This window comes from Corvus hawaiiensis, chromosome Z, assembly GCF_020740725.1.
Source record: "Corvus hawaiiensis isolate bCorHaw1 chromosome Z, bCorHaw1.pri.cur, whole genome shotgun sequence".
Lineage (NCBI taxonomy): Eukaryota > Metazoa > Chordata > Aves > Passeriformes > Corvidae > Corvus > Corvus hawaiiensis.
The window spans coordinates 25,374,847-25,397,683 of NC_063255.1; positions in this window are offsets into that span (position 1 = coordinate 25,374,847).

The following is a 22,837-nucleotide window of genomic DNA, read 5'->3' on the forward strand; positions in this document are numbered from 1 at the left end:
GACTTACTTAATCAAGGTACAATAAATATTAACAATTAGAACTGTTGCCATCAGTTAGCGTACTTGAAAGGGCCTGTGCAACAAGTGTGATAACTTTGCTGAATTTATATATTCATTAATCCCTGTCAGCAACAAGGAAGATGTTTTGTGGCATGAACTGGATGTCTTCAAAGACTTAATTAATAGCAGAAGGATAATACCCGATACTGTGAGAGAAATGCATGTCCTTAATAACAGGGTCTTTTTTTTTTCAAATACAGAAACGGGTTAGGAAAAAAAATTAGTTGTCCCACATTAATCACAGAGTGATGGAGTAAGAAACGTAATGTGTGGTGATGCGATACCTTTACTGTATTTTTATATAAGTTTTCTGTACCCCAATGGTTCATCCCTACCTTCCCCACTCCTATTCCCAGTTGGTTTGCCCCAGACCCAAGCCGCTCCCCCGGTGCTCCCTACATGGTTGTTCTCCTCCCCTTGTTCTAGCTCTTTCCCTATCAATCACCCAAACCCCTCCTGTTGTTCCCGAAGGTCCAGTGTCCATCATCTGAAACCTCCCAATTTACCCTTATATGGTCCCCATCAATCCCCCGAGACCCTACCCCTCTAGATACCTCCCCCCTTGGAAATCCCCTAAACTTCGATGCCCCATTGGGGCATGTGATCCCTTTCCCTCCTCCGCTTGAGGCTATTGGCCCAAGGAAATGTCTATCCTCGTCCATATCCCTCCCCTAGAGATTTCTATTGGTCCCCAGTTAAGCCCTCCCCATTGTAACACCTCCCTTTATAAGAGGTTCCCTGGAGCTGCTGGAGGCTGATCTCCTGGGGGTTGCTTCCAGTTAACTTGGTTTACCCCCTGTGGCAAGCCTCCTTGCTACTTTTTATCCTTTCCCTCGTCCGGACTGCTGACAGCCACTGTGCCTGGAGCTTCAGCTCTCCTGGGCAGAGCTGAACTCCTGAGGAGCAGCTTTAAAGCCAAGAGCCTCCAGCTGCTCCCCACTCCTGTCGCACACCGCAGGAGCCTAGCCTGGGCAGTGGTCTGTGGCGGTCATTGCGACAGTAATGCTAGTGTAAACAGAAATGTTGTTCTAGATCCTTTCAGAATACCTATTTCCAGTAGAGATAAAACACCACCGTGCTGGTGGTGTATCAGTTCTTTTCACAGAAATAAGGATAAAAAGCAGTGCCTAGAACTTAACTAGGTATTGAGAAGGGTGGCAAAGATACTGAAGGAAATTAAGAAGCCATACTATAGAGGCAAGATTTTTTTTTTTTTTTTTCGTCTGGCCTCATGGAACCCGCAAAGAAAATTACTTTTCTTTAAATGAAAAGGAGACCCAACAGACATGGAAGGGTATAGGCCACAAACGCGTTCAGGGACAGAAAAACGAATTGTTGACCTCGCAGGTAAAATTTGATCAGTGGGGAGGAACTGGATGAGGCAAGAGGGGCACCTCAGAATGCTTTTACCTGCATTACCTGACCATACCCCACCAAACAGCCTCCAGTGCAAACGCAGGGCTACAAAAAACGCTGGTGTTTGTTGGTTTGTCTGGGCTTGGCTTCCGCAGACCAGCCAAAGCCGCAGCCAAAGCAGCACCTCCGGAGCCGGGAGCCGGCCCTGCCCAGCCCGAGGGGAGCAAGCGAGCCTCGGGGCGGGTTTGGGGGGCCCGCACTCGGCGGCCGGACGCGTCCCCCGGCAGCGAGGGCGGCTGGCTCGGGGCTGGCGGCACCGCCCGCTCGCTCCCGGTGGGTCCCGCCGTGATCCCGGCGCCGGGCAGCGGCGGCAGGAAAGCAGGACGATGCCGTGCGCAGGCGGGGAGCTCCGAGCCTCATCTGCCCTGTCTCCGCTCCGAGCCCCGGCGGGATCCCGGCCCGGGTCTACCCCCGCGGGCGGTGGGTGCGGGGCCGGCGGGGCCCCCACCCCGCTTTGTGCTGCCGCTCGCGCTTTGCAGGCGCGGCGGGACTGGGAATCCCGGGCGCCCGAGGCAGCCTCGCCTCCTCTTCCTTCCCCACCTCCTTCTCCTCCTCCTCCTCCTCCGGAGCGGGGCGCGTGATGGCGGCAGCCGCTGTAACGGAGGCGAGCAGCGCCGGCAGCAGCAGCACCGATACCTCCAGCACGGGCGAGGAGGAGAGGATGAGGCGGCTCTTGCAGACCTGCGACGGCGATGGGGATGGCTTCGTCAGCAGGTAGCGACAGCGAGAGGCGGCTCTTTGCTGCTACGGAGCCGTCCCATCCTTCCCCCCCCGCCCCGCGTGCCCCGGCGCTCAACTTGTGGGCGACTTGGAGCAGTTGCGGGAGCGCAGCCCCGCCGGGTGCTCCGCGGCTCCCGCCCCGCTCCCGCCGGCACCGGGGGCTCCGGCGGGGCCTCGGCACCGAGAGCTTCCCGGGACAGCGGGCGAACGCTGCCCGCAGCACTTCTACGTCCGCCGGGGCTGAAAGGTGACGCCTCCAAACCTGGTTTTTATCACCTCGTGCCCCGGGCAGGTGGTTTTTGCAAGTAAACACACAAAAAGCCGGTCGTAGGTAATCTAGGAGAAAACTCGTACTGTTCTCCCGGATCCTATGATTTTGGTTGTCAGTACGGTACACAGTTTCGTTTAAATTCCTCTGCTGGTCCTCAGAGAGTTTGAGGAGTGTCACCCAGGCTGGTATTTTGGTGTGGAAGGGTGAGCATGTACATTGGCAGGAGATAGCTGGAAATAAGCCACAGTGGAAGTTTGATGTGTTTTGGTCAGGAGTTGGTTTTGTGGCAGTGGTATTTCTGAGCTCTCACGCCATCATTTAAAAAATACCGAACTTCAAGAGGTGGGATTTGCCAGAGGTGCTGGAAACTTGCGTTTTCAAAATGAAACTTACGCTATTGCATGCAATTAGTAAGTGCCTCTAGAGAACTGGGTGATGAGCGGGAAGGACTCCACTACTGGAATAAGGAGTAAAGTAGGCACGTTTATTCCAGCGCTGGGACGCATGGGGGATAATTCCTCCAAAGTCATGCGTGCCCACAGCTGCATTCAGCTTGGTACATATCGGGTTACGAGTCCCATATTCATTGAGTTTCCCAATAGGCCGATACATATTCATTGCCTAGCCCCGCCCAGCCTCGCCTCGTATTACAATGAGCCCAAAAGTCATTTACATCCGCGTTGTGCTTGCGCAGTGTTGTCTGGTGGTCGTGGGCAGGGGTCTCCGAGATGAAATAAGAGTCTTCCTCAGATGAAGTAGAGGGTCTTCCTCATGCTGAACTTTTCACCTTTCCTCCCTGTGCATGCTCTTTATGCCCCTGGGCTAAGTCCAAACTTCGAGACTGGTTTGAGTTAAGTTTTAGGTTAAAAACAGGATCTTTGGTCAAGATTCCTTCCCTTTATCAATAGTCTCCTATCTTCTTATCCTGCTTTGGTAGGCACAATAAGTGTCGGGCAAGCGGTATGCATTGCTTCTAACAACCCCTTCTTAGTAAATCATTTAATCTCGGCTTCCCCATCCCCCTGATTCGAGGGAATTTCTTCAACTGGCCATTTAACCTGTAACCTAAGCATATGACCCCACAAAAAGGCGAAGTAAACTTGAATCCCCACTGCCATCTCTTTGGAGCCAGAAAGGGTCTGAAAATCTGTAACAGCTGGCAGTCACTTTAAAAATAAAGTTTAAGGATTGTGATATTTCTTATCTAAACAGCTCCCTGAACACTTCCCGCCCCCCCCGTCTAATGATTATTTTGACAGTTGTGGTTCTGAAATATAAACTTAGAAAATGTGTACTTTCCAACCAGTGTGCTAAGACTGCTTCTCTTTCCGTTTGTTTACAGTCTTCATGGAATTGATTCTGATATCTGAAAACTTACAGTGTTCACGTAAAGTGTGCACTGTCTCCTCCGAGCACACTTGCTGATCTGTACTGTGATCTTTTTTCTGCAGTGTAAACTCTCTGTGTATTTATAATTTAAAGATCTTACTCGGGGAATGTTAATGTTGCTGTTCTAGAGTTTCATACAGACGATTGAGAGATGTTACCATGACACAAGCTACCCCTTTCTGATCGACTAATCCACATTCCCTTAGTTTTGTCCCAGATTTGTAGTCTGTGTTCTTCTAAGTAGGTGTTTCAGAGTGTTGCTTGAAGTACAGTGTTGAAAACTCTAGGATGTGTCTGAGTAGGGACGCTGGACTTCATGAGGAGATGGAAATAAAGCCCAGGGCCTGGGTGGTGGTTGAAAGTCCTTCAGGAGATGGTGGGTTCATTGTTGAAGGTTGCTGATACTTTGCTTCAGGAGGGAGTTGTGCCTTCAAGGCAGAACTGGCCTTTATCAGAGGACACGGTGTTACAAATTACTATCTTACTTTAAATCTCTGTATGTGGTGTATTGGTGCGCAAAGCACGGTCCCTAGACACGTATTTCTCTGTATGTGTGAGAAAGGAGGGAAAGAACATTTAAGAAATGATCTTTTACATGGCTTTACTTCATTAGATAGCCTGGGTAATGAGTTGTGTAAATGGAATGCCTTTCTTGCTTTCTGTAGTTACTCAATCTCACTTATAATCTGTTTTATGGCAGTGGCTGATGCAGGAGAAGACTTGTCCAGTCAGATTTGGATGTCTTTATAGTATGTGCCATCATAGTCTTAGAGCCAACTTGGTCTGATGTATGGACTCACTGTCCTTGTCAAAAGTATAGCAGCTGGGGGTTTGTTGTTGTTTAGAGCCCTAATGTTTAGGTAATTGCATCTTTTTTAATGTCACAAATTAAAATACAGAGAAAAAAGTTACAGCTGCTTTTACACTAAACTTCATCTTGCCACGCTATGCATCCTGTTTGTCTTGCTTCTGGGTTTATTCATAGAGGGGTTTTCTGTTTCATACGGGCCAGTTGCTTGGTTTTCCTGTTCCTTCTTGCCCTGCTTCCTTGGACTTCCCTTCGCTCGTCCTTGTGGCCAACAATTTTTTTGCCTTTCTTGCAGCCTCAGTGGAGTTTGGAGGCTGACTTCTGCATGTCACAAGGTCTTTTACAGCGGGTTAAACAATAAGTAAGCAAGAAATGCCCAGACATCTGTATAAAGAGCTGAAGAGATAGAAGCCAGCACTGTAAAATCAGCTCCTTTCTTGTGTACTAGAAGTAGACTTCCCTGTGATCTATAACCTATCACTAGCATAAGCTTTTTAAAAACTAGCTTATTTTCAATGAAATGGGGCTGAAGTTTGCAGTTTTGCAGCGGCTACTGAGTATAAATTTTATCTTTGAAAATTAGAATCCCTTTGTTTGCAGAGCTGAAGCTTGGTCAGTCATTTCTTTGCCTGGCACATGCAGCAGTTTGTTTATAAGATTTCTGTTTCTCCAGCTCCAGAGCTGTTAAGGAAGAGAAGATCTTTATACTTCTTACTCCTTATGCCAGCAAAAGCAGGCATTTTGTGTGTGTGTTTATTTAGTTCATATTGCATGGGGAAAAGAGCTATTTGTATTCCTAATGAAGTAGCATGGTGTCTCAGCTGTGGAACTGCTTTGTCGTGCATCAAACTGTAATAAACTGCTTCAAGTAATAGCAGGGAAGTACAGGCACAGATGGAGAGGAGGAGCATGTCCTGAGATACTGATTAGTGTTCAGGCTCTCACCCGAGATATTGATTAGTTTTCAGGCTCTAAATAGGATGATATCAAAACAGTAAAGCCTAATGAAGCATGTACCATTGGTGATTATAATCCAGAAGACACTGAGCTAGGGGATATGGAATGCTAAACCAGTGTCTCTGAGTCTTGCATTTACATGTGCATATTGAAATTTTGCAGCTAGAGAAGAGTACTAAGGAAACGCCAGAGCTTTAACTTGTTGGCTTGTACTGAAATGCCTTTTGATTCTTTTGGGGTTAATATTTATTACTTCATTATTTTAACGTCTTAAAATGTTTGGCATTCTTCTGATACTTCTACAACAAGACGTAATTTCACAAGAAACAACTAACCAACCAACCAACCAACCAAAAAATACTTCCCTGCCCTCCCCCCAACCCCTCGGTTGCAAAGCAGTCCACAGTTAAGGCTGGATTCTGAACGCTTGAGATCAGCTGGATGAGCATTGCTGAGAGCAGAAGGCTCTTAAACACTGTTCCCATCAGAACTTCAGTTTTGCAGCTGTAGCTGGATTCTGTTGTTACTAACAAAGAGCTGTTAACTGAAAAAACAGTAATTGCTTTTCTTTGTTTTATTCTGTTTGCTTTGAAGAACTTCAGAATCTGATGTTACAGTTATAAACATTTTCAATTTCAGAGGGTTGGTGTTTTGGGGAGGACACCTGTGCTTTTTTTTCTTTTTTTCTTTTTTTTTTTGGGGGGGGGGGTGGGGTACAGTCTGTGTATGTAGTCTTGAGTGCTGGGTTTTTATGGGTGACAGGCTTAGATTAATTTCTTCAGAAACCTACTTGCCTTGTAGCTTTATTATATATGGATTGTACTGAAATTCCATTTAGCACATAATGAATTTCATCTTCGCTGCAGAAGTCACTCAATGGGTTTTGGATTACTCTGTTCTAACGCTGCAAAGTCTAAAGAAGGTAACTTTGAATTTGCAGGAAATACTTCTGCTTTAAAAAAATTAAGGTATGAGCTGTGGAAATAATGGGTGAAGAAAAAGTTAATTTCATTATTAAGTTACAAATATGCTAGCTTTCCAATTTTAACTTTTAAGCATGGATAAATAATTTTAGGATTGTGAAGGAGAAAGGTAAAGCTAGTGTTTAGTTCAGACAGAACTTTGTCATCATATTAACAATAGTGGAATGAAGTTCTGTTTGTAGAGTTTGTGTGAAAATGGTGTTGTCTGTGTACACAATTTTTTTTTTATACACTGGGGTGAATGTCTTACAGAAAATCTTGGTAAAAGTAGAGTAAGATGTTAAAAACCCAGTAAACATACTAACTTTGTAATGAGCATATATGTGCTGAATGACTGTGCCTTCTCCAGCCCTGCACAGAAGCAGTTAAAAGAAACTTGTTGGATTTGATTTGTTACCTGAGTGGTTTTAGTGGTACCTTGCTTTAGGAGCTCAAAGCCTTTGCAAGTACAGGCTGATCCTTCCCTTTTCCATGGGTTGTCACAGTAGTAGGACATTCCCAGCTTTCTTGCTGAGTGTATTTTGGCACCCCCTCAGTGTTTCTGCATCTAGTGGCTGTGTGCTATTAGAGGAGAAAACCAGTACTTTCAAGAAGATAAAGTATGTATCTATTCATTGTGTTTTTAAGGGAGGAGATTTATTCTTCTGTGGTCTCTGTTACTCTCCACAGCAGTCCTTGCCATTTAATTTAATGTTTTTTTCAAGTGCCTGATTTTGCTAATGTGCTTCAACTTCTGTGCTTAACATTTAAAGAGATGCCTATTTGAAGCACAAAAGGACCGATTAAAGGAAGCAGCAAAATCAGTGTGGGTTCTCTGTGACCAGTCAAGTTACCACTGGTGGTAAAACACGTGTTTTAATCCATAAGATGACCATTTATGAAGTCAGGCAAACATGTTCAGTCAGGGTCTCTGAGAACTGACTTTGGGCATGAGCTAATATTCTGCAAATAGAGGCTTTCTAGTCTCTGCAGGGTATTCTGTGCTGTTCGAAAGCAGTATCAGGAACAAGCTGTTTGGGAATGGTAAAGCTATTTATCCTACAAGCAAGAGGTTTATGAAAGGTCAACTCTAGCAGAACAGGTGGAAAAAAAAAACTGCCTTTGAAGACTTGTGAGAGAAGTCATATTTATTCTGCTAGTTTTGCAGCTACTGGGATTTCAAATTTCAAAAGCAGCTTGATCCCAGTACTCTACAGTCCTAAGTCTGGCCTCAGTCCAGCTGTCTAACAAGGAGACATCATTTAGAAGCAGTCTGCAGAATGTCAGCAAGATTGGGACAAAGCTTTGTTTAGTCCTTGCCTTCAGTCTGGCTCTTCATACAACGGGCTGTTCTTACGACAGCTAAAAAAGCTGTTAAGACCTCAGTACAGGATTTTATTCTCACTTGAGGTCTAGAGTATTTGCTCTGTTTTCTTTAAACCAACTCAGTTTTAGAAATTCCAGGGGAAAAAACCTCCCAAATCTCCAGAACCCCCAAACTGCTGCCCCTACCCCTCCCTGCCCCCCCCTCCCCACCCCACCTTGGTAAAATGTATTTTGTCCTTGCACGAGTGCTTTAGTTTGTCTTGAAAACAATTTCATCTTCCAGATCTGTTCCTGGACTTAAGCTTAGTCTCCAGCCGTCTCCATTAGGAGGCTGTCATGGTGTTTGTGGTCCACGTTACTGAAGGATTGCTTTTATATGGATACAGCAGAATACTTCCTGTATACCAAGTCAAATGGTGACTGGAAGCACTGTGCTGTTTTTCACATGATTGTAGTCTGTTTTCTCTGTTTCTCTTGGGACTTGCCTTAGTCAATGATTCCACAGTTTTATAGAATTTTGTGGGGTTTTAGTCCAACTTTGTCTTCCACAGGTCCTCTCAGAGCATCATAACCAAAAAAGGAATAAGCTATGGGGAAAGCCAGGCGGGTGGATATATATGAAAAGCCAGAGAGACATGCTTACTTTAGGATGGAGAAAAAGGTATCCCTTTTGTTAAATACTGTGTCTAGAAAATACACCAGGAATCAACATTCATTAAGGGATTATGTATTTCAAAGTCTGTATATGTTACAGCTGATACACAGTTGGAGGAATGTATTCCAGCTTGAATTTTCTGAACATATTATATTTTTTATTTAGTTAGCAGTCCTGTTCTTACGTAAACAGCAGACACCTGAAGGGTGTTTTAGCTGGAGCTGCTACTGTTTTGAAGTTAGTGAAGTTACTTGGTGTGTTTTGTGTAAGCTATTGCTTTTGTCTTTCCTCATAGGCACTAACAGTCTGGTAAAAGGGACTAAAGTATATATCTCAGGCTTGTTGTTACAGGGCATTACTGTATTTTCTTTCTTAGGAGCTTGTTGTCCAGGTAGATTGTACTGTGGAAAGACTGACTGAACAGTAATTCACTTGAAAATACAAATGTCAAATTTTTTGATCCCTTTGAAAGTTACCATCCAGCTGGCTTCTAAGCATTGAAGTTATTTGTTATCTTTATTATTTTTAATTGATTTTTCTTTATTTTTCATTGAGATTGTTGCAAGTACCATGTTATTTGGGTTATTACCGTACCTCTCTTTAAAGTCAGTAATTTCAAAGTTAGTTACTTCCCTTTTGTGGTGAAAAAAGAAGTAATTGTTAAACTGGGATGTTTTTGCCGTTTGTTTTCTTGGGTTTCTTGGTGGCAATTCTGAAAGATGAACTTCACAAACATACTCTGTTACTTTCTTCCCAGGGGTGATGGGGAGCAGGGGCCCTCATAGGATGCTTTGGTACTTGGTCTTTCTAGCAAATGCATCACCCTGGGTTTATAGCAGAGGAACCACTGGTGACTGTTCCAGCAGAATGAATGACTGGGATTATGGTAAATATTTGGTCTTAGCTCATGTGTGACTGCATCTTCCATTTACAGCAGACAAGGCAGATGGCGTCCTCCTTAACCGCTGTTGGTTAACTTGTGTTAGGAGTTGCTAAGGAGCAACTTTCTATATGTTTTCAAATTTAATTTGGCAAAACCTACAGTTTGAAATTTGTGGATGGGTTGACTCTGTTGGGAGGCATTTGAATGAGAGAAGAATTGTTCCAGTCAGCTCCTTGGTTTTATTTGTATTTATTGTTTGAGGGTGCCACATGCAAGCTGTGGGTGGCTTCTAAAATTATTTAACAGTCCTCTTTGTCTCTGATTGCTGGGGTAGGCTAGAGATTACCTGAAATTGATTGAAGCAACAGGTCATACATGTTCTGATTTGAAGTAAGTAACCTCACAAAATACTTGGGCACCTGGCCTTTCTTGCAAAAAACACACCCCTCAGCTGTGTACCTGCACTCCTTATGCAGTGAACTGGGAGTAGCAAGTGGAGGGTTTCATGATTTTTTAAGTCAGCCTGTTCTGCCAGATGAGTTGTTCTACTGTGCATGGTCCTGAAGTTTCACTCTGTCTGCACTAGAATTTGTTCAAGGAATCACCTTAGCTGTACACTAGCTCAGTAAGGAATATTTCTTTGCAGCACGGCCAGTTTATATTGTGACTTTTTATCTGGCTGTGTGACTTTTAATGTTGGCACAAGATGGTGGAGGGGGGGAGAAACGAGCTTGGGAGTTAGTTGTGATCCCTCTGGTTATGTCTGCTTGATTTTTAAACACACTTCACTCCAAATGATCTGAACTAAGAAATCCCTCTAAAAGTGAATTCATTTCCGGAAGTGTAAAAGGACAGCGGAGGTTTTATTGAGACTCTGGTATCTCAGCTGGTAGAGGAAGGGCATTAACAAGGCTCGTGTTGTGCCTAGTTGAGTGTTGTCCAAAGGATGGGCTTCAAATGGCATTTAAAGGAAAAGTTGTGCTGTGGATACGTGGCTTTTCAAATCCACCTTATTTTTACTGTGAACATTCACATGCATCTTTTAGAATAAATAGTACATATATGGAATTCATCCTAGTGCAGTGACTTTTGCATTATTGACCTGTGTTAATTAACATCACTGTAATGCTTAATTGTAATCAGCACATTCAATATCTCCTTTCTTCTGAGGGTTTTTCTGCAGCAGTATTTTTTATATTTAATAGAAAAGAGCAGTATTTATGTAGTATTAGTGGTTATTCGATGAAATCCCTTACGTAATTTTTGAGGCTAAGTCAGGTGGCAGAGACCAGACCATCTCTGAATGAAACCTGTGCTCGTGGTAGTTCCTGACCAAGTCTGTAGGTTGAATTGTTACTGTGTATTAGCAGTATATTTGAAACTAGCGAACAGCACAAAAGAAAGCACAGAATGGCAGAGATTCTCTTGACAAGCTCCGCTTCTCTCTTGACAGATGGACCTTTGTTTGCCTGCAACAGTTCAGTCTCCAGAGATGAGAGCCTTGGCCACAAAGGGGACACCCGGTCCTCACAGGTTGAGAGATGCAGTTTGTGCTATCAGTAGGGAGTAGGTGATCAGAGCACAAAGTTTAAGCTATTTGTAGTGAGTAGTAGAATATGCATTTGTTGTGTCATCTGGAAAACACATTTCTGTTCTGGGAAGTACCAGTCGGGGGCTGGCTGTCTTGTCCATACCTCGTATGAAACGGGGGAGAGACGCACACACACACACACCATGGTGGGGAGGTGGGGAGGGAACCGTCCCCTGCTCCCCCAGAGGAAGGAGTGGTGGTATAGGCTGCCCACTTAGAATAGTACTGTGAGAGGTAGCCAAGGCAGGACAGAGCTGTGAAGTAAAAGCTCAGATGGCTGAATTATGAATAAAGCACACAGGGTTTTGGGGCTGGCTGGTTGTTAACCCTGTCTTTTATCTGATGATGCTCAGCATTGTGGAACTGGATCAAGTTGCAAGTTAGTTGTGAACAAGCACCTGAACATGCAGAAATTGAAACTAGCAGGGAATTTCAAGTGTGAAATTGTCCCACAGTATGGAAACAGTTTTGGAAGAGTGACAGAAAAAACAGAGAAAGAGTACCCAGGAGAGGGAGCCAGTGAGCTGCTGCTGACTAATGCTGACAAGTGTGAGGTGTTTTCTCTTTCTTGTTTTGTTTTGCTTTCTACACTGAAAATAACACATATAGTGAGACTGTTTGTGCAGATAGGACTGGTAACAAATACCTTAGATGGTAGAGGGAAGAATTTGAGGAGTGCTTGGACTTGTTTTAGTTAGTTGTACTTGAAGATCTTTGTGTAATATTCCTGAAGACAGCCTCAGAATTATTTTCCATTCTTTCTCCCTGAGCTCTTCTAAAAGATGGAAGTAACAGAAAATGGGGAAATGGTTGCTCTTCCCCCTTCAGAAGTCCTACTGCAGATGGGTTCTCTGATAGTCTGGGCAAGGTGTTCAATTGCTTAATGCCCTCTGTCTCCAGAGCAGCTATTCCAAAAGCCCACCTTGAGTCCCTTTGGGTCTCTGAAATACCCGCTCCGGAGGAAGTCTATGCCCAAAATGCACGGGGCCTCTGGGCCACTCACAATGAGATGTCTCTTCCACTCATTTCCGGTCAGGCTCACCTCAGCTTCCAACAGGGTCAAATCTTGTGATTCCCCTGTCACCTCAACAATAGAAACAGATTCTGCCCCCACGTGTTGCGATGGGATTACTGTACACTGCGCACCAGTGTCAACCAAGGCCTCGTATTTCTGTGGTTCTGATGTGTCAGGCCAACGAATCCACACAGTCCAAAAGACGCGGTTTTCCCTGGCCTCTACCTGGCTAGAGGCAGGACCCCTCTAGTCCTGGTTATCATTCCCTCCCTGGGCATACGTTCTAGAGGTTCCATCAAGGGGATTGGACATGTCACCTTCCCTTCCATTATGCCTGACAGCTTGGCTACGGGCAACTGGAGCTACTTCCTTTCTGGTGGAACTTCCTCTCTGAGTCTTGCCCTCCTTCAGTTCATGTACCCGTGTTGCCAGGACAGACGTGGGTTTTCCATCCCACCTCGTCATGTTTTCCCCATGAGGTCACACAGGAAGAACCACAGCTCAGCTCTTGGGGTGTACCCTCTCTCCCTAGCTGGGGGACGTCTGCTCCTGGTAACAGGGCCTCTGGTCTGTACCGATGAGATTTGGAGAAGGTTCTCTTCAATCTCTCCTGAGTTTCTGGTGAGTCTCCTCAATCTTGTTTTCCATTTTCTGTAGGCGTTCTGACAGACTTGTTTGCACAGCTGAGATTCTTGCATGTGTTGGGCCATGCACAGTATCTGCATGTGCCCGGAGCTTCCTCACCATAGCAATCATGGTCTCATTCCCCTCATTCCACTTCATCATTGCTAAAGCAGAGGCATGTTCTTGTGGCCCAAGTCGTATGAGTTTTAGCCACATCACTGGTGTACATTTTACCAGGTCTGGACTCTTAATTGTTTGGTCATCTGAGAAAATGATCTTTACCACTGCCAGTTCTCTCAAGCATTGACTCCCTTGTTCTGTGGTCTTTGCTGCACCTGGAGATCTTCCCGGCACAGGTGTCTTTCCTTCACACTTCTTTCTTAAGAGCCGTGTCCACAGACTGAGAGCTTTGGGCCCCCTTGCTATCCCTTGGTCGATACCCGCATCACGTGACAGGGATCCCAAATGCCTCGCTTCAGTATCATCCAGAATTGTCTTATCACCTGTGGCGTCCCAGATGCGCACCAACCAACTTAATACAGAGTCATCAGACCATCAAGTCTAATCCTTTCTTAGGCCGCGAAGGTTTTCTATGGACAAAGACTCAATAATGATTTCTGGTTCTGATTCCTCTGCTGGCTGTGAGGATCCTGGCTCCCCATCATCACCCACTGGGCAAATGGATTTAGTTTTGTGTTTCCTTTTCTGGACAGGAGCAATTGCTCTTGGCTTAGGCTCCCTGTCTGGTTTAGCTGCAGCCTGAGTGACTGGGGTGTCTGCTGATTCATCTTCCTGCCCCTCTGCCTGTACCTGCTGCCCTACAGTATCTGGCAGTGTGCAATAAGCATTAGCCAGGGCCCAGCAGATTGCAGTGAGTTTCTTCTCACTAGACTTGTCATTGCACTTCTCTTTCAGATATTTACCCACCTCAGCTGGGTTCTGAATTTGTTCAGGGGGAAAGCTCCCCCAGGCAACTGGGGCAGAGAATTCATAGGTTTGGCCTATGTCCTCCCATACCCCACACCACTCAGAATTTTCCACACCTGGGGCAGGTGTCTGGTCAGCCTTGCTAGAAATCTCAGCCCTGATTCTAGACAAGCTGCAGACTGTATAGAGAGAACCTACCAGACAAAACACCAGGAAGGTGGTATCTTTAACATCCAGGGAAAAGGGAACATTCTCAAAAGGTGGCGTACCAGATTTGAAGGGGAAGAAGGAGATGAAGGGCTGGGAAACATCATCCCCTACTTTTCCCCTAACCGACTGGGTGTAATTACTAACAAACCCCCAAAGCAGACTACCGAGACTAGGATGGAGAAACAGCAGAGCATATACATTTCAACAGCTCCCAGTACCTCTGTTAACCTTCTATAAACCACTATTACCAAGCACATCAGTAGAGCAATCCTGGTTCATATCCCTGCTCTGTAAAAGTTATATGCCAGGGACAAAAATTACCTCTGTCTGTGGATAGACAAACATGCCTAGGGACCAGAGAGAGATTATTACATCAAACAGCATGGTGGCTACTGACCACTGTACTCCAATACAAAGTGCTTAAAACCAGAATGTAATTATTAAACTGGTTTTTTCACTTTCTCAAGCCTCATATAGGGGCCAGATTTTGTCTCAGTTTGAGACACATGTAGGGGGAAACGCTCTGGAAGGAATGTCTCCTCCCCAGAAGTCAGGTTTCAGCACTCCCTCCCCCACCAATATGAAAGGAATTTCTTGGATAAAAGTGAAAAAACCTATTTATTTAACAAGCAGAGTGCCGGCAAGGCACAGGAAACAAATGAGTAATGTCAGATAATAAACTTTCTCGATGTGGAAAAAGCTGGTGGATTCAGAGTTCTTTTCTGTAGCTGGCTCGGCCCCTCCTGAGGTCCGAGGCCAGGATGTGGCATCCCCGCAGCCTGCCTGCTGGTCCACAGGGTCTGATCATCTGGTTCTCGGATCACAGCTAAGCCGAACAGTTCCAGAAGAAGAAGTAGTTCTGGAGGATTTTGGTATGCCGCTGTAGGAAAATTTCTTGGCTCAGCTAAGAGGCTGGCTAAAAACAGGAAGGTGCTCTCTCGGCTCTGCAGTGGTGAGAACAGGGGGGAGTGTGTGAGTCCTTGAATACAAACCGCGCTGAAGAATTTGTCCAGCTTCTCTCCCCCCTCTCCTGGACCCAGCTTAAAGCTGCGGGACCCATTTCTGGGCAATAAGCAGATGGTAGGGGAATACAGTATTATCATAAAATCACCCCAAGACAATGGTATGAGGGTCTGGTGTTGGGGTCCCTCCCCCTGCCATGTAGCCCTGGGCGAGGGGCCCTGGAGGGGAGGCACAGGATTTCCCTGCCTCTGCTCAGCCTCGTTCCCCATGGGTTGTTTTGTGTTCCCCGGCGCGGGCAAGGACCCCCGGGTCCCGTGACTGGAACAGTTCCTCGGCAGAGCCCCGGCCACGCGGCTGGAGAAATAAACATCTCTGAAACATCTAGCAAGAATCAGTCCATATATATTTCTTTCCCACGGGCCTCCTTGTTTGATACGTCGTGTTACAGTATCCCCACTGTAACAAATGGTGGAGAATTGCGAGCAGAACTATCCCTAAGCGACTGATGTGTGAGTAAAGAAACTTTGGATTCCTCTTCTTGTTTTTGTTTTGCTATTCCATATCTAAACTATGGAGGAACGGTGGAAAGACTCTTGTCTCTCAGAGCCACATATGGACATTTATCTTAAACTTGAAAAGATTCTTGAACAACGATTTGTAAATTTTAGCTTGATTCAAGCTCAAAAGGGACTGAAACACTTCCTGGCATGGTTGTTTAAGAACTTTTTCTACGTTTCTTGGGATTTAATTCTTACCAAAGACTTTTGGAACACCATTTGGACACAGTTAATTTTTGAGTCAAAATATATGCTGATGGAAGAATATTTTCGTGAATATTATTTAATTACCGAGACTGTTGAACAATGTCAGCTGTGTCTTGGCCAGGGGAAGCCTGGCTCAGGGACAGTGTGACCCAGGCCACGTGCACCGAGTCCTCTCCAAGCAGCAGCGAGACAATTCCAGCCCGCGGGCAGAGCCATGCAAGCTGCAGTGTCGGCAGTAGAGCAAGGTGTGGGGGGAGTGGCGTGACCCGGCGGTGCCCGCCCGGCCCCGCACAGTGTGTGGTGGAGCAAGCCCGACTGAGAGGGCGGCGCGCGGACGGCAGCTGGCGGTGGTGGCGGCGGTGGAGCAGAGACACGTGCTGTAGCAGGGCACGGGGGGGTCATCACTCAGGGGCTCAAACTTCACCTAAATGGATTAATGCAATTAGCAACTTGTTTCACTCTGAAAGGTTCTGCCAGGGAAGTTTGTTTCTTGTCTTTTTTTTTTTTCCTAGCAATGTCAAACATCCCTGCGTTGAAGATAAGGAAGAGAGTTTGGGAGCAGAAAAACTGCAAGCAGCAAATTCACTTTCTTGTTATAGGAACCTACCAAGACATGAGATGGAACTGCATGAAAACCAGTGAAACTTAAAGTGTCATTACACTTGCTTGCATTTTCAGTTTGTTAATGTTTGTAATTTGTGTTTTCATTGCAAGTACCTTGCTAGGAAATCAAATATTAGTCAAAGTATTCTGCATATTCTTAAGTCTGATTTTTGTCTGACTTGTTTGGCCTTTTTACTGAAAAAATGTTGTAGCTAAGGTCTTATGGATGTATAATTTGTCTCAACCAATTTTATCCTGAGAGCTGGTATAAGAACTTACACATATTTGAAATCATACAAATATGTACTAACCTTCCCAGTTCTGCCTCAGAAGGCTTCAAAATTATTATCATTTGGCTAAATTTTTCGGATTTACTGATTAGTGAATTAAAGAGTCTTAAAAAACACAAGCAAAAGTTACATGAGAAATGACTGAATCCCCCTTCATAAATCTGGAGGGGTAGCCATGGACTGCAAATAGGACATGAATAAAATACAAAAAAGCCTTCTACCAGGTCTCAAACTAATGGGCTGTTGAATTTCCTGCCCTATGTCCTAAAAGAGTATTTTAACTTTGCCTCACTTCTCCTATTTATGCCAATCAGTGTAGTGACTACAGCGCATTCTGCAATGCACATGCTTCTCCCTTGCAGGTGCAGAATGTGATGAGAGCAATTTGCTCACTGAATTTCAAAAGAAAAAAGCTACTTGAGATGATACAACTAAGTTTAAAAGGGAATTAATTTCATTTCTAATCGCACCAATAATAAAGCCACAGTTTCTATTTTGTGTCAAGATTAAATTACAAGAGTGCTGTAACCTGTCTCCTGAAAAGCATAGTCCTGATGTAAGGATATGTTTGCATGAGAACATTTTGTGGGAAAATGTTTTGTGTGTTAAATTTTGGATCATAAAAACTAATCCTTCATACTGCATAGAATTATCCAGCAGAGTAGGAATATTACCAATGAAATTCTTCTAACTATATGTGAATGCAGTTAAGCAGAAAACACACATCCTCGACAAATCCATTCACATTTATTCCAGGATGCAAAGTTAATAAATTATCCTACAAGAGCTAGAAATCCTCTTGAAACTCAGCTGATTGAGACATGTTAATACATGGACCTGTCGAGGATACACTTCTGTGGAATTTAAAAATGAAGACCCGCTGTACAATTCTGTAATTAATTTCAAAACATACTGAACGAACATCTAAGAGATACAATATTGTGATATCCCTCACACCCACTACGCATTAAAAAACACTGATTCCTGGGATTCATGGGGTGGGGGCACTGACTAATAAGAACTGGGGTTAATAATTACAACTGAATTCATATTTTGAACTACTGAACTGTAGGTACAAAAATGCTGTTAGTGAGGATCTTCTTGTTATTTTTCTAAGTCCGTGAGAGATTTTTTCCTCTCACAGAAGAGGTAGCAGGGAATGTAAACAACCAAGCCACCTGCAACCTTGGAAAGTCTTGTTTATGGTATAGTAGAAAATATTTTGATAATGGATGTTTTAGGATTTTGGCCAATCGCCCCCAAGGGGTGGTTGGTCCTTTGTCCAATTAGACTATGAAGAAAAAAGTCTATAAAAGAGTGTGTAAAATAATTAAATAAATCAATCTTGCTGCACAATTCCTGCCTGCTGGATCTTCTCCTCCTCCTCCTCCCTATAGCTGCGGGACACGGTGATATACCGTAGGAACCAGGCCTGCGGTAATACTGAACACTGTATGATTACTTATGTCATTGCTTCTGCTGTTTCTATCTTTTCTCCTATAATCTTTCTTCATCACCCCTGTGGACAGCGGAGAGAAACAATGGACTCTACACAATTCAATGTGAATCAAGCAGAAGCCATTTTATTGATGAACTACTCTCCTTAATACACAGTTTTTGCTTTCCCTACATGCAATCATGCGTATTTATTACTGGTTAAGGCCTATTTTCACACGCTACTTTATGCTTTATGATTGGTTTTTGTATGTGTGTCACATCATCCGTTGTGTATGTCACAACTGTCCTTCAGCTTGCATTTTCTTATCCTTTTCTTCCTTTTTCTCAGGATTATGCTACACTGCTTGTTCCTCGTTCGCATCCTCCCCAATGCTGCTTGTTCCTTTCACACAACCTCCCCATGGACTCTTCCTTTGTGTACATGCTCAAGTCCTTCTGTCTTACGTGCTCTGGGTTTTTATCTTTTGGCTGGTTCACAATACGTCCATTTTCTAGTAAAAACATGGTTTGCACAGTGGACAACCCATAAACTGAAGAAGATCGCTAGGAAAGAGACAATGTTTGAGTCACGGGGTGGATGTCAGAGACTGAAAGAGTTCATGCCTCAAACACTGATAGAGTTTTGCCCATTACAACAAGAACTGTATAAAGAAGCTACAGCCAAAGAAGCCTCTCTGGAGATACCTGACTTTGGGCTGTAAGTTAAATCACTAAGATAAAGGGAAATCCATTCTTTAATCATCTCAGGCCTTGGAAAAAACACACGAGGCCGAAGGAGAGGAATGCATCCACAAGAGAGCCAAAAGCAGCAGAGACTCTTCCATGGCTAAGTTTGGGGTGGGGGAGACCACAGCCCACAGAAGCCAGGTTTACACAGACTCCCCCTGAAGCGAAGGGGGGGTGGGAATAAGTGATTTATATTTAAAACAATATGTGGCCAGGATACTGTCTCTTGTGAAATCTCATTGACAGGAAGCTCAGCTAGCACAGACCCTGCCTTTGGACTTTGCTGTTCATAACATCCAAGCAGGAGATTGGGTCCTGGTTAAGGAGTAGAAAGAAGTACCACTGGTGGCTAAGTAACGTGGACCTTTCCAAGTGTTACTGACCACAGAAAAAGCCGCCAAGACAGCTGAACGCAGGTGGACCCATTGCACTCGGGTCAAGGTCTCTGATACCCCGGAGATTTGGACATTTCAGCTGGAGGAGAAGGACAGAAGGCCACAACTGACACTCCACAGGAGTGGACTGGAGCAGCAGCCAGTGCGTTGACATTGGGGAAGCCCCGTGTGCCTACCCACAGACTGTCTGCTAGAATAGTCTGTATGGGCATCCTCTCGGATCTCCAGTCATTGGCAGGCTAATCCTCACCATCACTGCTTTCTTTATGTTAAGCTGTCTCTGTGCCCTCACTCACCCCAGGTGGTGCAGAAGACAACGTGAGAATTAGATTAAAATACTAGATTACACCATTAGAATGTTTCTCTTAATAATCTTACCTATATATTGTCAGTTACGTTTGGGCCAGAGGTGGGAAAATAGTTTTCTTAGTCCTAGGAGAAGAAGTAGCAAAAACCTTTAGCCTTAGCAATTGTTGGGTCTGCGGAAGGCCAGGAAGATGTGAAGACTGGCCATGAATGGCATCGCAGGTTACCTGCAAACTGGTCAGGGATATGTTGTGTAGGGTATATCAGACCGTTGTTCTTTTTGCTACCACAAGTTCAGGAAAATCAGTTAGGAATCAAAGTATATGATGATCTAATTAGAGAAAAACAATCAGTTGATGCATCCCTGGCTGGAGGGAGTACCCAAAAATGGGGAAAAGATGAATGGCCACCTGAGTGAAACATACAACACTATGGACCCCTAATGAATCCACTTGGAACTGTGGAATGAATTCATATCAGGTGCCAGAGAACCTATTTATTATTTACATCTGATAATTAGGTTACAAGATGTCTTTGAAATAATAACCACCCAACAACTACAGCTCTCGACCTTCCTGCTGACCAATCCACTCAGATGAAAAATGCGGTATTTCAACATTGGATGGTATTAGATTATCTGTTAGCAGAAAAAATGAAGAGTGTACAGAAAATTAAATGACTCAAACTGCTGTTTCCAAATAGATGACAATGGAAAAGTAGTGAAGCAAATAACAAAGGGAGTAAGAAAGTTAACTTGTGTACCAGTCCAAATGTGGAAAGGATGGGAATGGGACGTGTTTTGTGGTTACCTGGTGGACTATGGGTTAAACAAATGCTTTTTTTCCTCTCATGTGCTGTAGCAACCCTAATCTTTTTACCATGCATGATCCCTTGCTTAGTGCAACTTACTGAGCATGTGATCAAGGGGATGCAGGTAGTAGCCATGCCTACAGATCCAGAAATGGCTAAGAAAGGACAGAAAATGATCTCACTGCAAATAACTGCAAAACCAAAAAAGATCCAAGAACAGAAATTTAAGTCAATGATAGCTGAAGTTTGTAAAGACAATTATTGAAAATTAAGAGGAGGGATTGAAAGGGATGAGAGAAATTTGTCTTTACAAACAAACTGTGGGTCTGCTAGATAAGACCAGGTACTGAGAGATGAAAGAAGCAGTGGGAAGAACCGTAAATTCCATAGGAATTCCACTGATTGACACAAGGAAAAGAAAAGGGGGGGTATACATTAGAAGGGCGTCTGTATTAGGTGATTCAGGAAGTCTGTACCTCTGAAGTACCTCAGCCAATGGGGAAAGAGAGAGGGAAATGTGGCTGGGAAATTAGGATAAATGGAGGCTGCGTCCTCTAACAATCTGAGAGACCCCAGGGGAATGCTCCATGGCCTCTCCCTTTATTTGAATAAAATTACAGGACTCCTGTCTCCTTTTTGGACATAAACCTCTGGTGTTTGTGGATGAATTTTCCTGACAGCCACAAGGATGTGGCAGAGGCATTCCCTCCTCGGCAGGGGAGAGCTGACCCAAAGAACAGTTGGGAAGGAATCTGCTATCGTACCAGGGCTTAGCTGAGAAGTGTGTTTCCTGGTAGGCCCGGAAACTTCTCTGTCTATGCCACAGGGGGAAGAATTGGTCAAATATTCTTTTCATAAGTGGGAAAGATGAATGGTGAATGTGTGTATGTGTATATGGGGACACCCAGGAGAGTTTGCTGAATGTGTGAGATGGGTTTGAAAAGCACGAGTTTCTGATTACTCCTAGTTGTGATTGTGGTTTGCTGGGAGGGGATTTGACAGCTGGAGTTGGTGTTGTGGGGAGTAATGGGGAGGCTAACACTGTTGTGAATGCTGGAGTGAACCCAGAGGTGTGGGCAGTCCCAGGGAAGTATGGAAAACTGGATATGGAGCCTCTCCACATTGCTCTGAGGTGACCTGGATAGCTGGTGTCCAAACAGCAATACCCTCTTTCAAGGGACAGGAGGAAGGGAGGGAGGCAGAAAGGCAGGAAGCCAGGGAGGCAGAAAGGCAGGAAGGCAGGCAGGCAGGCAGGAAGGAGTTGCAGCCTGTTGCTGAGCTAAAGGTGGGTCTTTTGGAACTGTGTATGTCCCCTATAACACTCCTATCCTGACAGTTACGGTGCAGGACCCGAGAATAGTAGGTGAAACTATTAAACCCAAGCACTCCATGGTACCAGCAACAGTGGAGATACTATAACACGATGTATCAAATAAGGAGGCCCGTGGGAAAGAAATATATATGGACAGATCCTTGCTAGATGTTTCAGAGATGTTTATTTCTCCAGCAGCATGGCCGGAGCTCTGCCCAGGAACTGTTCCAGTCACGGGACCCGAGGGTCCTTGCCCACGCAGGGGAACACAAACCAACCAGTGGGAACGAGGCTGAGCAGGGGCAGGGAAACCCCGTGTCTGTGCCCTCAGGGCCCCTCTCCCAGGGCTACATGGCAGGGGGGAGGGACCCCAACATTTCACCCGTTTATTTTTAACAGAAGAGATTTAAAACTTAACGTTGAAAACTGGATAAACATAACAAGAACAGTTTTAAATTAAACAAGCCACCATCCTGAGTCTTTAAATGTCCAAACAGATTCTGTGGAACATCTTAGGGCTGACAGAAGGGATACAGGACTCTCCAGGCATGCTTTGTGGGGAAACTGAGGCAGGAGAGGGTTTAATTTTTTCCTTCCCCTTTTTCATCCCCCACTCAGCATTGGAAAGGGATTTTTGGGGAAACAATTGGCAAAAGCATGGTTTTGTGAGGGAAACCATGGATGGAAAAATGGAATGGGAACACACTGGGGGTAATAGGACATAGGGTAAAAGGGAAAGGTGGGATTAGGAAAGGGAGACTGTAGGGGGGGCTTACAATGGAGATATTGTCTAACATGACTACGATTTTTAGCATATATACTGCCTTTTACAGAAACACCATCAGGCCCAGTGACCTCTGATGCTTGTCACCCTTTTCTACCTCGTATAATTTTGAATTCCACCACCTCTCCATCTCCCAAGCTTGGGATGCATTTTTCAGGGTTATTCTTTTTAATAGCAGTTCTATGCACGAATATGTCTTGCTGGTTGTCACACCTTGTTATAAAACCATAATTTTGCTTAACATTATACCATTTTACTATTCCTAAAACCTTAGCTATGGTGATATTTCCCTTTTTCTGAGTGGCTGCTGTTTTCTGTCTTGCTGTGCGGTTTTGCTTTCTCTTTCGCTTTCGGTCGCTCCCGTGTTGGAATTGTCGGGGCTGCTCGTGCCTGTGCACTCTTCCTGGGGTCTCATTCGGGGCCGCACAGGCCGGGCTGGGCCGCACTGCTCAGTTCTCCGTGCGTTGCCTCCTCTGCTCGCAGCTGTGCTGCCACTGCCAGGCAGTTTGCCTTATCAGTTTGCTCTATTTGTTCCAGTGATTATCGAGTTTGGCAGCAAGCAATGCCACTGCCTAAAGCCTTTTTTGATAACCAATCACTTTTTTGGTAATC